Here is a 12,155-nt window from a genome sequence, read left to right on the forward strand (position 1 = left end):
GCCCTGCCAGATTTCGATAGTTCAGACAGATACAGTGGGAGTGCATTTATTTTTCAGTGCAGCGCCAAGGAAAACAGCGGAGGTGGGGGTTGAGTGGGGAAAGCACTCTGACATGCAACTATTAGAGAGAGAGAGAAAGAGAGAAAGGAGAAGAAGAGGAGAAGTGGCATGACAAAGGTCAAAGCATGCTGCAACTCAGCTGTATCTCACAACCACCTTCAAATGAATACTTTCTTTCCTCCTTATTAATTAATCTGATTTCCCAACTCGGCTTCGTCTGTTTGTTTCTCTCTAACCTTCATCTCTTCTTCACGCTCCTCCGATCCCGTCTCTCACGTCCTGACTTAAGAATGTGAAACGCCGCATTTAAAGGAGGATCTAGGCTAAATAAAATCACAGCACATACAGATGAAAGGAAGCCTGTAAATAACAAATTACATAAACATTATTTTGAATGCTCAATTGCAAATTAATATTCCACCACTTTTCACCCTAACTTATCATAGAAGCAAAGGAGATAGTCTGTGGGTGGCTGCAGGCAGTCATCAAGTTTGTCTACAGCACCATCAATAATAATCTGATGAGCAGCTGTCATAAAATAGTGAGATATAAAGTACAAATGGGTGTCTCAGAGATATGCAATGCATTGTTTTTATGGGGATAACTTTTTGAGGATCTATTGGTAAAACTGACAACACGGGAGTAGATCAAAACAACAGTGGTCTGGATCTTGAAAGGAGAGAGGAAGGATTTGTGTGGACCCTATCGATGGTCGTCAGTCGTCGTCGGCGTTAGCAGATTAAGGCGAAGCTTTGGTCCACGCCTCAAAGGATTTCTGTCTCAGCTGATAGCGCTGGGTGTCCCAGCCTGAATTTCAAATGAATTATCTTCTTTAGAGGTTCATGATGATGTTTATGAAGTCTGATCATTCTTGTGTTCTGTCTGCACACTGAAGAGATTTTGGATAACATAAGTTATTTTTTATTTTTAGACCAAAGTCCTCAAACGCAGAAATCGCTGATATCATTCTCTCTCCATCTTCATCCTTCGGCTTCACAAACACTCCTGTGATGTTACACCGCTCTCACTAACAGCCACCATATGTCCATCCATGCTGGCGCCCTTCCTGATCCACATTAGTTTGCCATGAGTGCAAACCACAAAGAGGAAAAAGTGATATTGTTCAATTATGAATCCAACACATGTATAATAGATGGACTCTTTTTATACTGGTGTTTTCTGTCTTAGCAGGGCTCACCAGAGGGGCAGGAAATGGGGTCCTTTTCCGTTAGTGAGGTGGGTCCTTTCTTCTCCGGGGTGAAATAATGCTTGGCTCAGTCCCCAATGTCAGCACCTATTGGTGGCGGGCCCCGCTGATGCCTCTAATCGTGGAATGCAGGGGACTCCTAATGCAATCTCCCCCATAGTGGAGCCTCTGCTACTGTGCTTGGAGCTCAAGGGCACCAGACACGCTTCGGTCAAGGAGAGTGCATGCTGGCGTGTCAGAAGGATGAGGGGGGATGAGCGTTAATGTCACAGAGTCCCCCAACATAGAGGCTGATGTGGGCTCGGCTGACAGGTGAAACTGCAGCTGGTAGCTGAGCCTGAATGTTACAGAAAATATGTCTCACATGCAGCCATGCTGTATTTTTTATATGTTGACAGTGAAAACCAGATCTTTATCGATATTCCCATGGAAAAACATAAAAAAAACCAGGCTCTATTTTGCCTGTTGTGTGGTCAACAGGACCCACGAAGCCCCACTCTAACAGTGTCCATCAGTGGCCGCTTCCAAATCACACAGGCAATTTATTTAAGTAAATGTCTAATCAATACAGATCCCACTAACCCGCAGCATAAAAAGGCCTTTGCATTAGCCTGTGCATTAGTCCACTGATGTGTCAGGGGCTTTCAGCCTGGCCTGTGTTTACCTCAACCAAAAACCATTATTCAGCCTCACATGAACATCGGGAGTCTCTTGCTTTCTTGTCCAAATTACAAAAAGCTCATTGATGCTTCATGTGTTTATGCAACGTCTGATGTTCACCCTTTATTCCATGATTTTTCACACTGAATTAGCCGTTAGCCAACCCGTGTCTTTCCGGGCCGAGGCCACTCATATATTTTAACATCTCCGTCCAACAGAGCCTCAGCCACAGTGTGGTTCTTACCAGGTCAGGGACCTCTGCGGTGCTACAGTGGGTACCGGGGCATCAAGACATTAGGGCAACTCCGCTGGGGCAAACAAGCAGTGAGTCACACTGACAGCTCATGGCAGGCAATGCAGGTAATTAAGGCAGAGCTCTGCAGAGACCGCCTGGGGAGGGAGAGTGTGGGGGTAGGACAACGCCAAAGGGGGGAGGGATAGGGAGGGGTAGGGATGGGGCGGAGGACAGGACGGCCTCACGATGACAGTGAGTAAGCATCCCAACCCTCCTCCATCCCGGCAACCTCCGACCCCTCCTCCTCTGCCCTCGGGGTTTACACAATAAGCAGTAAAGAGAAGCGCCAGAGATGCAGATCTGAGAACAAGGTCCCACAACTCTCCTAAAACACCAACTCCCAATTTGCTCTCATGAATAATGTGGAGGGGTGCACTCAGTGCCAGAGGAGCTGCTGTGTAAAACAATGATACCCTCCTCTGATGTCAACTCTCTCTGGAGGGTGAGACGGGAGTCACCGTGGAGTGGGTTAGCTGATACATATGAATGCTCATTTACATGCACGCCAACAGCAGAGAAGGAAGTTCCCCTGCGTTGAATTTAAAGACTCTAATGAGTTACATCACCGAGATGGAAAATGGACAAATGGTACAAATTGGCTGAGACAGAGAAACAGAAGAGCAGAAAAGCTATGAGGCAAAGTGAGAAGCTGTCATGAGTAAGTAAACAATCTCCTTCTGCAGCCGCTGAAGCTAACATGAAAAGGCACATCAAGAAGAAAAGTAAAAACAGCCATATGAGACAGCCATAACGCTCCATTACCCATCAGTACGCAGTAATGAAATGACCGCTTGTATTTAATATAGAAACTTCTAAAATTATCTCATGATTATTGAGGTTGAATCAGAGCTTTATGTAGATGTCTTTCAGATGTCACTGTGAGTTCAGGGAGTCATGTCGTAACTCTCCTCTATCTCATTCAGCCCCAGTTCTTCACATGCGGTGAGAAATTACCTCAGTTAGTATCTGTCAGTGTTGTGTCACACGTTTTAATAGTCTACAAGGTTATCAGAGGCATGCTGTTGGATGCCCATAAATAATGATGTGAAATATATCAGATTAAAATGCAAGTCTTGCCATGCCAGGTTGTATTCAGTGGCCTAGTATTTGATGCTTTTTTTATTCATGAAATTGAAATCTAAAATTGTGTCAAGGTAATAATGAAAAAGGTCTCCTCAAGCAAGCGTAATGTTATGCTGGAAGCACGGTTTTCTTGGTGCTAATGCTGGTCAGCCTCTCTATTGGTCCACCACTATCTCAACAACTATTGGATGGATCACCACAGACGTTTGAACAGAAAGTTATCGCTCAAGACAATAAAGTCTCAATCTTGCTAATTTGCAAACTTTTCACCAGCAATAATCTATCAGTGCTGACCTGTTATGCTCTGTGCCACAGCCTCCCGAAACATTGTACAAAAGAAACAACCAGCAGAAGTGAAAGTCAAATGTTGGCATGACAGAAAGCTTCTTTGAGCCTGTGACATTCCTGAAGTTGGCTCTAAATGCATGAAATAGCAGTCGTGGTGTTGAGACCTATTTGTCAGCATTATCAATGCAGTTTTTTGTTTGTGCGGCTTAAGAAATTGTGGGAGCATGGGAGTTTTTTCAAAAAACTGAAGTACAATGGGATTTTTTTTTTATCTCAATATTTTTATCTTGATGGTAATGGTAGCCCGTTAGCTTAGCGTAGCACTAACTTTGCACAGTTGATTTCAGTATTAAGCTGATTAGCTTCAACAGCAGCTTCATCATGCACTAACATAATGACAGATCAATTCTGTCATCTTCAACAAAAATCTGAAGAAGTATACTATTAGAAAATATGTTGCTAGAGATTCACCTTGAACATTTTCCAATTCAAAACCTTTATTTCAAACCGCTATTTTATAACAGTGCCTACAAAAGAATAATGTTAACACAAGCACATTATCAGTTTCTCAGATGATTTTGAAATCAGATGATGTAAAAAAAAAAAAAAAGAGTTCTTGGCTCATTTTTATGCAGGAGAAAATTTCAGTGAGATGTTAGAGCTGTTGTAGATGTGCAGCAACATTTGTATGGAATATATGCCAGGACAATAAATTGTGTACTGTGCATGTTTTTAAAGAATGCATAAGATGCCTGACTTCTATTTTAATAAGATCCCTCCTACCTCTGCCTGCTATACTGTCAAGTGACTGAGCTCAGAGACAGAGAGGGAGAGAGGACGTAAATCTCCGGTGAGCTGAGAGGACATTAAACCCAGCAGGGAGGGATGAACGAGGAGATTAGCTGGAAGAGTAAGGCTGACAGCTAGAAGGTTTCTATATTATACTACAGCACAGCACAGGAACCTATGGCTTATATACATTTCACATACATCACAATAGAAAAATGACAAGACAGTAGGTTTATGTTGTTTCACCATGCAGAAGGGTATCAACTGAATTGAAATCTAATGATGAATTTTCTTAAACAGCCAGGGTTCTCATGTAAACTTGCATGAAACTGATAATCAAATTTCAGTTGATTCCACAAATATTTGAAGGTTAAATGTGAAAAAATAATGGTAAAGCGGGTAGGCGGGTTTCTGATTCTGCACGTGATTTGTCAATTTGTGACATATGTGGAAGTTGAAGATGATAAACAGGAAGTAGAAACAACAGGATCAGGCATGTTTCTGTTCTAAAAGCAGTCTAACAAAATCCCACATCTCCAGGTACAAGTGTATGGAATGTAAAAGGTGTTTACACCACAAAAACATCAATGAATTTGAAATCCAGACTGTAGAAGTGAGGTGCTGCGCTTACATGCATTAATCATAAAATATACTGTACTTATGTTTTAAAACAGTCTCAAAACATGGCGAGGAAAGAGATGTTTGGTTGAAAAGGCTCAAAGAGATGAGCATGGGTCTGCTAACATCGTAACAAAAATTAGAAATAATCAATTTATTTTCAGGACAGAAATAAATGTGCTCGTGCTTGACAGGGGAGGGCAAATCAGAGTCCTGGGGTTAAATGGGATTGTGGGTCAAATGACGAGACATGGCTGCCTTTCCGCTGAAAGCCAACCTCTCATGCCTCAGAAAAATCAACCCCCACTCATCAACACTCGCACCCCCCATGCCCAAGGCCAGAGAATTTCATCTTCAGCAACCCCACTGCGCCCTCCCCTCTGCAAACACACCCTGAAACAGTTCACTACATGAATTTAAAAAATTTAAATATCATCTATCTATTTCCTTGAACTCTTAAATTCTTTTTTTACTTATGAAGCATGATGGGAAAGAGTACAACTTTATGATCCCTGGGTGGCACTGAAACCTGTGGTGGAGGGTTATTTAATACGTGTGCCTTATTATGAGGTCCTACATAAGCATTATTATAAATCACCCTGATGGTTCCACAGTCAAATGAGCATAATGGAAACAGGCAACAGTTGCCATCTGCATTAAAGCTGAACTCAATCTGCAAACCGACCTTTATTAGTCATCATGTATTCAGTGATTACCAAACCACAGGACACCAGGAACTGTGTTTTATGCATGTTCACTGCACCATCCCAATGCAATCTTCCATACAGTACATCCAGTCCTATATCTGTACTGCATGCATCACACACTCTCCAAACACTACCAGGCAGCAAAAGACAAACCAATGTATTCAGAGCATTTAGCGCCTGGGATTAATCAAATTATAATTTAATCATCTGATCAAACAGCAATTAGCATAATCACTTGTGGGGAAGGCCTGATAGAGTGGAGGCTGGAGCAGAAAGGAGCTAGGGGCTAGTGACACTTTAATGAAACATTTGCCAGAATGTTTGAAAATGTTACACGTTTCAGGCTTCAGGAACTGAGAAGGATTTGAATGTTAATCAGCACGGTTTGGTTACGCATAATGAACACATCCAATAGTCAGCCAAAGGGAAACAAAGTACCGCTGAGGTCCCAACTTTGTCTTCTGTGGATTAATTTTTTTTTCCATTTAAAAAAAAAAAGAGCAACTAGCATGAAATGTAAATATAATTATTTTTATTTTAAACCAGTTCTCTCTACTCCATTTATGAAGCCAGAGTTTGGTAAAGCAGCTGATTATATTCATGATCCTGATCCTGATCATCACCAAAATCTAACGACCTCAAGGATATAACAGGGACCATTTTTGGTGAAAATCTCATCGAAATTCAAATGAGTTTTTGCATAATGCTGCACATAAACAGACAGAAAGACAAACAAACAGAACAGGTCCACTTGTTTCTAGGGAGTTCAATGTATTATATGTTTGTGTTTTAAAAACTAATAACTTTAAAACTCTACACTTAATGGCTATATAATAAATGTAAACTGACACTGACATGCATAATACATTAGGGCACATACAGTAGGTGCCACCCTTAGTTACAGATGTGCACTTCATTCTTGCGACATTTGATGTCAAAGATGCCCACTGCTCAAAGTACTGGAAATCAAGATTTGCGGGAGATTTAATTTTTATAAAATAGATTCTTGATTGTTGCTTGACAAGAAAATCTGCAACTAAAGGAAGGTTATTGTTCAGTGAACACTTTAAATATTTCAAAGTCAATCTTGAATTAAAAATTCTCAATACAATCCTTGACCTCTGGAGTGAGGTCAAACACATGGTTTGACAACATTTCAACAATACTTCTAAGATTTTAATTTAAACAGAAATTATCAACGTGATAAAGTATAGAGCGTGCAGACTAAGACAAGATGTTATAAATGTAATTAGTCTTAATCAGTCATGCAAGACATCACTGCTTGACTATACAAAGTACATGTTCTTAAAATTGACTGCCTTGAGGTGAACTTAGCTTAGATTTTCCTGAAACCTGCTTTAACCTACTGACCTATTTCATGATGAAAGCTTACAGACGCAAACAGCACAACTAAATGTCACCTTGTTAACACCGCCGACCAGCTGACCAATGCTAAAAGCTATGGTTCAATGTTTTGTTGGTTGTTTTTTTTTTACCATGGACATACAGTATGTTACTGTCATACAGCTTTGCAACATCCGTTTTTGGGAACACTGTAATATGTCACACAAAATGTCAAAGCCCCCTCATTCAAATTATAAATTTTAAAATGTGATTTATGGCTTTCAATGCCATTTCAGTGTCACCAAACAATCATCTGCTTTTTAAATCAGATCAAAATCCACACCACAATCCAAAATAAAAAAGAATCACATATATATGTTGTAAACTTACAAAAGATTATTCAAAAATGTGTCATTGGTGACTCCATCTGCCATCTATTGAGGCTTGATAAAGAATGATAGATAGATAGATAGATAGATAGATAGATAGATAGATAGATAGATAGATAGATAGATAGATAGATAGATAGATAGATAGATAGATAGATAGATAGATAGATACTTTATACTTTCAAAAACTTACTGTGTCTTTATCAACAGATAAAGACAGTTACCTTCATTTTTCAATTCATTTTCTAAACTACGATTCAGTCCGTAACTCTTAAAACATCCGATGGATTTCCATGAACTTTTGTGTAAGAATGGGGCAAGTGCAAAGGAAGGAATCCTCACTTTTTGGAGTGGAACCCAATGAAGAAAAAAAGAAATCTGCAATGTCCTTTTACTTGGCTGAGACCTGTAATGTGTAATTTAGACATACATGAATGCCAGATATTGATAAGCATCTGGATCAATGTGTATTTATCTCTAAATCACAGGCTCAGGATTCTCTTAACGGCTGCTACAGGATCTGACACACTGATGACGACAGAACATCCTTTACCCTATCGCCACCTTGGCAAGTTAGCTTCATGTTTTACTAGCATTTTATAAATCACACTGTTGGCTTATCGGCCTGTCACAGATCATCACTGAAAAAAGTTGTTTGCTCATCGACAACTTTCTTAAACTACACTATACCAATTGAAATGTGCAAAACTGTACAATATAACAGGAACTCCATTACAAGCTATATTTTCTTCCTATTGGATGTAAAATAAATATGCATATAAAGGTCTTCAATGTCCTTTAAATGCTGCAATATAAGTGTGTAATACACCACAGGGATTAAATAACTCTTTCTGCATGAAGAACCATGTTGATTTAATATGATTCTTTAAGCTTTAGATACAACATAACACAAGCTGACTCTGTGTCCCTCTCCCCCCTCCCTTTCTGCTTCACTACACACTATCATCTCCTTAAGCATTCCGATCTGGGTTAAATGAAACCTTTAACAGTTCAATGTGCACCCATTACCATATGCTTGAGCATACTCCCTTCTAAACGACAAAGCAAAGGCGCAGGCGCGCACAGCGGAAAAACACGAAAAAATCTAATCCCCACAACGCAACAAAACCTGATGTGATCGGCGAGTCCATGACAACAGCGTGCTGCTGATACACGTTAATGCAACGCTTACTGCAGAAAGGAAACAGAAAAACCTGATGGCAGTAAAATGTCTGAAAATATTACAGCAATAAAAAATTAAAACACCCTTCTAGCACACTTTGTTTCTGAAATTACATCACGCAATGTGAGAGTTTAAAATTTTCTTTCCATTCTTGTAAGGTCTTAAACACATGCTGCTATTAGGCATTCACGATCGCCTGCCTTTTGTCAACTGGTTTCAAGACATTAATGTTCGAATAAGGGATGCAATAGTTTGCTGATGTGTGTTAATGTAACTCTGTCAAGCAGTCCTGGCTCTATCAGAAGTGACATGTATTCCGGAAGATGCTGGTGAGCACAGACCTAGTTTCCCACTGGCCTTAGTGTGACCTTTCAGTAGAGCTGTAGACTGGAGAGAATTGGAAGAATTCAACAACAGAACAGAATCAGACTTTGTTGACAACGTCAGATCATCCAACTCCTCTGTTCAATACAGATCCTGATGGTTCATGACCAGACCTGTGCCATAGAAATACAGTTATATACTTTATTTTGGATTCCGATGTTGTTGTCTGGTTATAATCTATTCCGATATTGTTTGAACTGCCTATCCAAGCTGATATCGGTGGGAGGCAGGGACACCCGACCATTCTCACTCACCATCACACCTAACAGGTAATTTAGAGTTGCTGCTTCAGCTGTGTTACATGTCTTTGGGATGCTGGGGGAAGGCAGAGAACCCACATAGCCAAACCTCTACACAGAACCAGCACCAGGTTTGGATTGGAAAATCCAGAACCTGTGCAGGTTTAAAAGAATAACATTCAATGGAAAAATGTGATGTGTATAATGTGTTACAGACATTTCCATTTTAAAAAATAAAATATCTCATCACTGAAGGATCTACAGATACATTTTCTTATCATTATTCTTATTATCTTATTGATAAAACCTAAATGGCAGTGTAAACTGTAAATGCAATTACACCCTTATGTCTTCAAATGAACCCACAAAATGAGATTTCTCTGTGATGCGGTAAACTACAGACATATGTTCCAATCGATCAGATGCCGTTAATTGTTATCATTATGTTGTTACACACAGTTCAGTGATGTCCTTATGTGTGACAGCCTCATTGTCTCTCAGTCTGTCTCCAGCAGGGCTGATATTGCTTTATTGCTGCTACCTAACGATGGTTGACAGGTTTTCAAATTCTCAGGCGTTTGTATCTGTGATCATCCAGGAATAGATGTTTAGCATGAAGGAGCTGTGGGATCATTTTCTCTGCTCAATCGATTGATTGTTTTTTGTTTTTTTTTTGAAAAACAAAATCCAATCACATCTGGATTAGTAAGAAATGAACATTTTAAGACAATGCTTGTGTTTTCATAAGCGGACGTGCCCTTTCCCCCAAACCTCTTTGCCATCCTAAACCGAAAGCTAAAAATAAACATGCGCAGAGTGATACTAAGAGCCAATTGAGGAGCCTCGCTGTATATTTACACAGCTTATTAGTGTCCAATTGAGCATGTGTCAGATTTCCCCTCCGGCATAGCTGAGGAAAAACAACATTATGCCATCTCCCAATTTTATCTCTTCATAGCTGGAATATGTTGTTCCAGTTCCATTTAGGTTTTAATAGACACTTCTGCGAGAGCACTTAAAAAGCTCAAGCACTGCCGAAGTGAACTCCACAGCAGATTTTACTCTCTGCAGCAGCGCATTGTTTATATCTGCTGTAGATGAGCCCAAAGATAAAGCGTGAAAATGGATTTTCTCAAATGCAAAATGGGGTTTGGACAGTTGGTACTATTCACAAATGACCACAGCATAGCTGGAGTAGCACGATTCCATGAATGGGTGATGGATATATCAATATTTAGATTTTAAAAAATGTGAAACAGATAAGAATCATGTCAGGAGTTTGAGCCATTAAGCATTTAAATCAAATCAAGGGGGAAATGAAAGACTGGATCAGGAAGCATCACCAGGCTCACCTGAGCAGAGTGCTGTGATGCTCGAGCCCAATGCCCACACTGCAGCAGCACTCATTACACAGGTCTCCATAGAGACAACCTCAGCAGCCCTGACTGGACCAGAGCCCTAAAAGCATTCATTTTAGGAGATGCATCTGCGTCCAGAAGAGGTACGGCTCCTGTTGGAGCCTGCTCATTAGGACTAATCTATGCAGGACTGTTGTGAGCGAATCAACAGCCTGATGCAGAAAGATAAATACAAAGACGTGAAAATAAAACCCAAACACATAAAATCTTTGAATCAACAGGAAAAAGTCAGCATCAAATAAACCGAGTTTGCCGGAATGGTACTGCATCAGCAGAGACCACAAACGCAGCATTCATCAGCATCGCAGATGCTGTTGCTGCCATTCAAAGTTTCCGTGCAGCAGCAGCCATTTTGCAGCGCTGTTGCCTGAACCAAAGAGACTGAAACAGCTATTCAAAAGCAAAGCGATAGACTGTGGCCGGCAAACGCACATCTCTGCACAGCAGCGAGTCAGATTTAAAATGGACATCAGTGTCCTCTGTTCCTTGAAATTGTGTCTCCTCTGGAACAGAGAGGAGTCTTTGCTACATCACCGCTTTTACTCCATCCTCCTATAAATAAACACTGCCTTCATTGAACCCTTCAGCACGGCCACAAAATGGTTTTCTTGTCATCTTTGTTTGACGCATCGACCCTCTACTCTCAGTTTACGTTCTGTCCACTTTGGATTTTTAAATTTTTTTTACCCGTCTGCCGTTCAAAACAGTTTCTAAATACGCCAATTTTCTTTCAAGCTGATTTCTGCCCCCCAACAAACGCACACTCCCCCCCCAACACATACACACACATCACAGCCCCTTGTCCTCCTTATTGCCCCCCTTCCTCACACACCCTTCTTGTATTTGCAGAAAAAATCAGTCACTTTTAGACTGAAAATACACACAATGGGCATTAGTGAAATGTTTTGAGGAATTCTCTATGAACTGAACGGGATCTAGATGCGTTCTGAAAGACGTGCACCGGGCAAAGGGTGATAAGGGCTTGTCTCTTTTTTTTCCAATCCAAAATGACTCCATGTCTGTGCTTCTAATATGGCGGGTGCAATGCCAGAAAAAAGCATAGACAAGCGATTTAATCTTGTTTCTAGAAGATACTTGACAGGTCTGACAGAAAAGAAGTTATTTATTTTAAATATTCAAGCACAGGACAATTATGCTGCAGCATGCAGGCATAAACCTGACATTTTTAATTTGTATACATCCTGTATTTTTAGATTTAATAATTCATTTCTTGATCCTTAAAGAAATCATTTCTGAAATATTAGGTAAATGATGGCTTGTTTTTAAAAAAATTACACACAGATTGGAGATTTTTGCAAACAAATGTTGATTACACCGAGCAACCTTACAAATGTGTTACAACAAATTCATTTTGAAAAAGATAATTTTGCATAACTCATTTTTGTTAAAAAAAAAAAAAAAGGATGAATCAAAACATAATAATATGCAGATTAAGGATCTAAAATGAAGTGTGAGGATGCACCCTGACTG

General features: G+C 40.1%; 1 protein-coding gene across 2 annotated transcripts in view; it reads right to left on the bottom strand.

Annotated features, from left to right (window-relative positions):
• Nucleotides 1–12,155, bottom strand: part of LOC137605952 (cell adhesion molecule DSCAM-like) — a 68,810-nt gene that overhangs the window by 55,381 nt on the left and 1,274 nt on the right. The window lies entirely within an intron of this gene.

Source organism: Antennarius striatus, chromosome 13 (assembly GCF_040054535.1).
Source record: "Antennarius striatus isolate MH-2024 chromosome 13, ASM4005453v1, whole genome shotgun sequence".
NCBI classification, from domain to species: Eukaryota; Metazoa; Chordata; class Actinopteri; order Lophiiformes; family Antennariidae; genus Antennarius; species Antennarius striatus.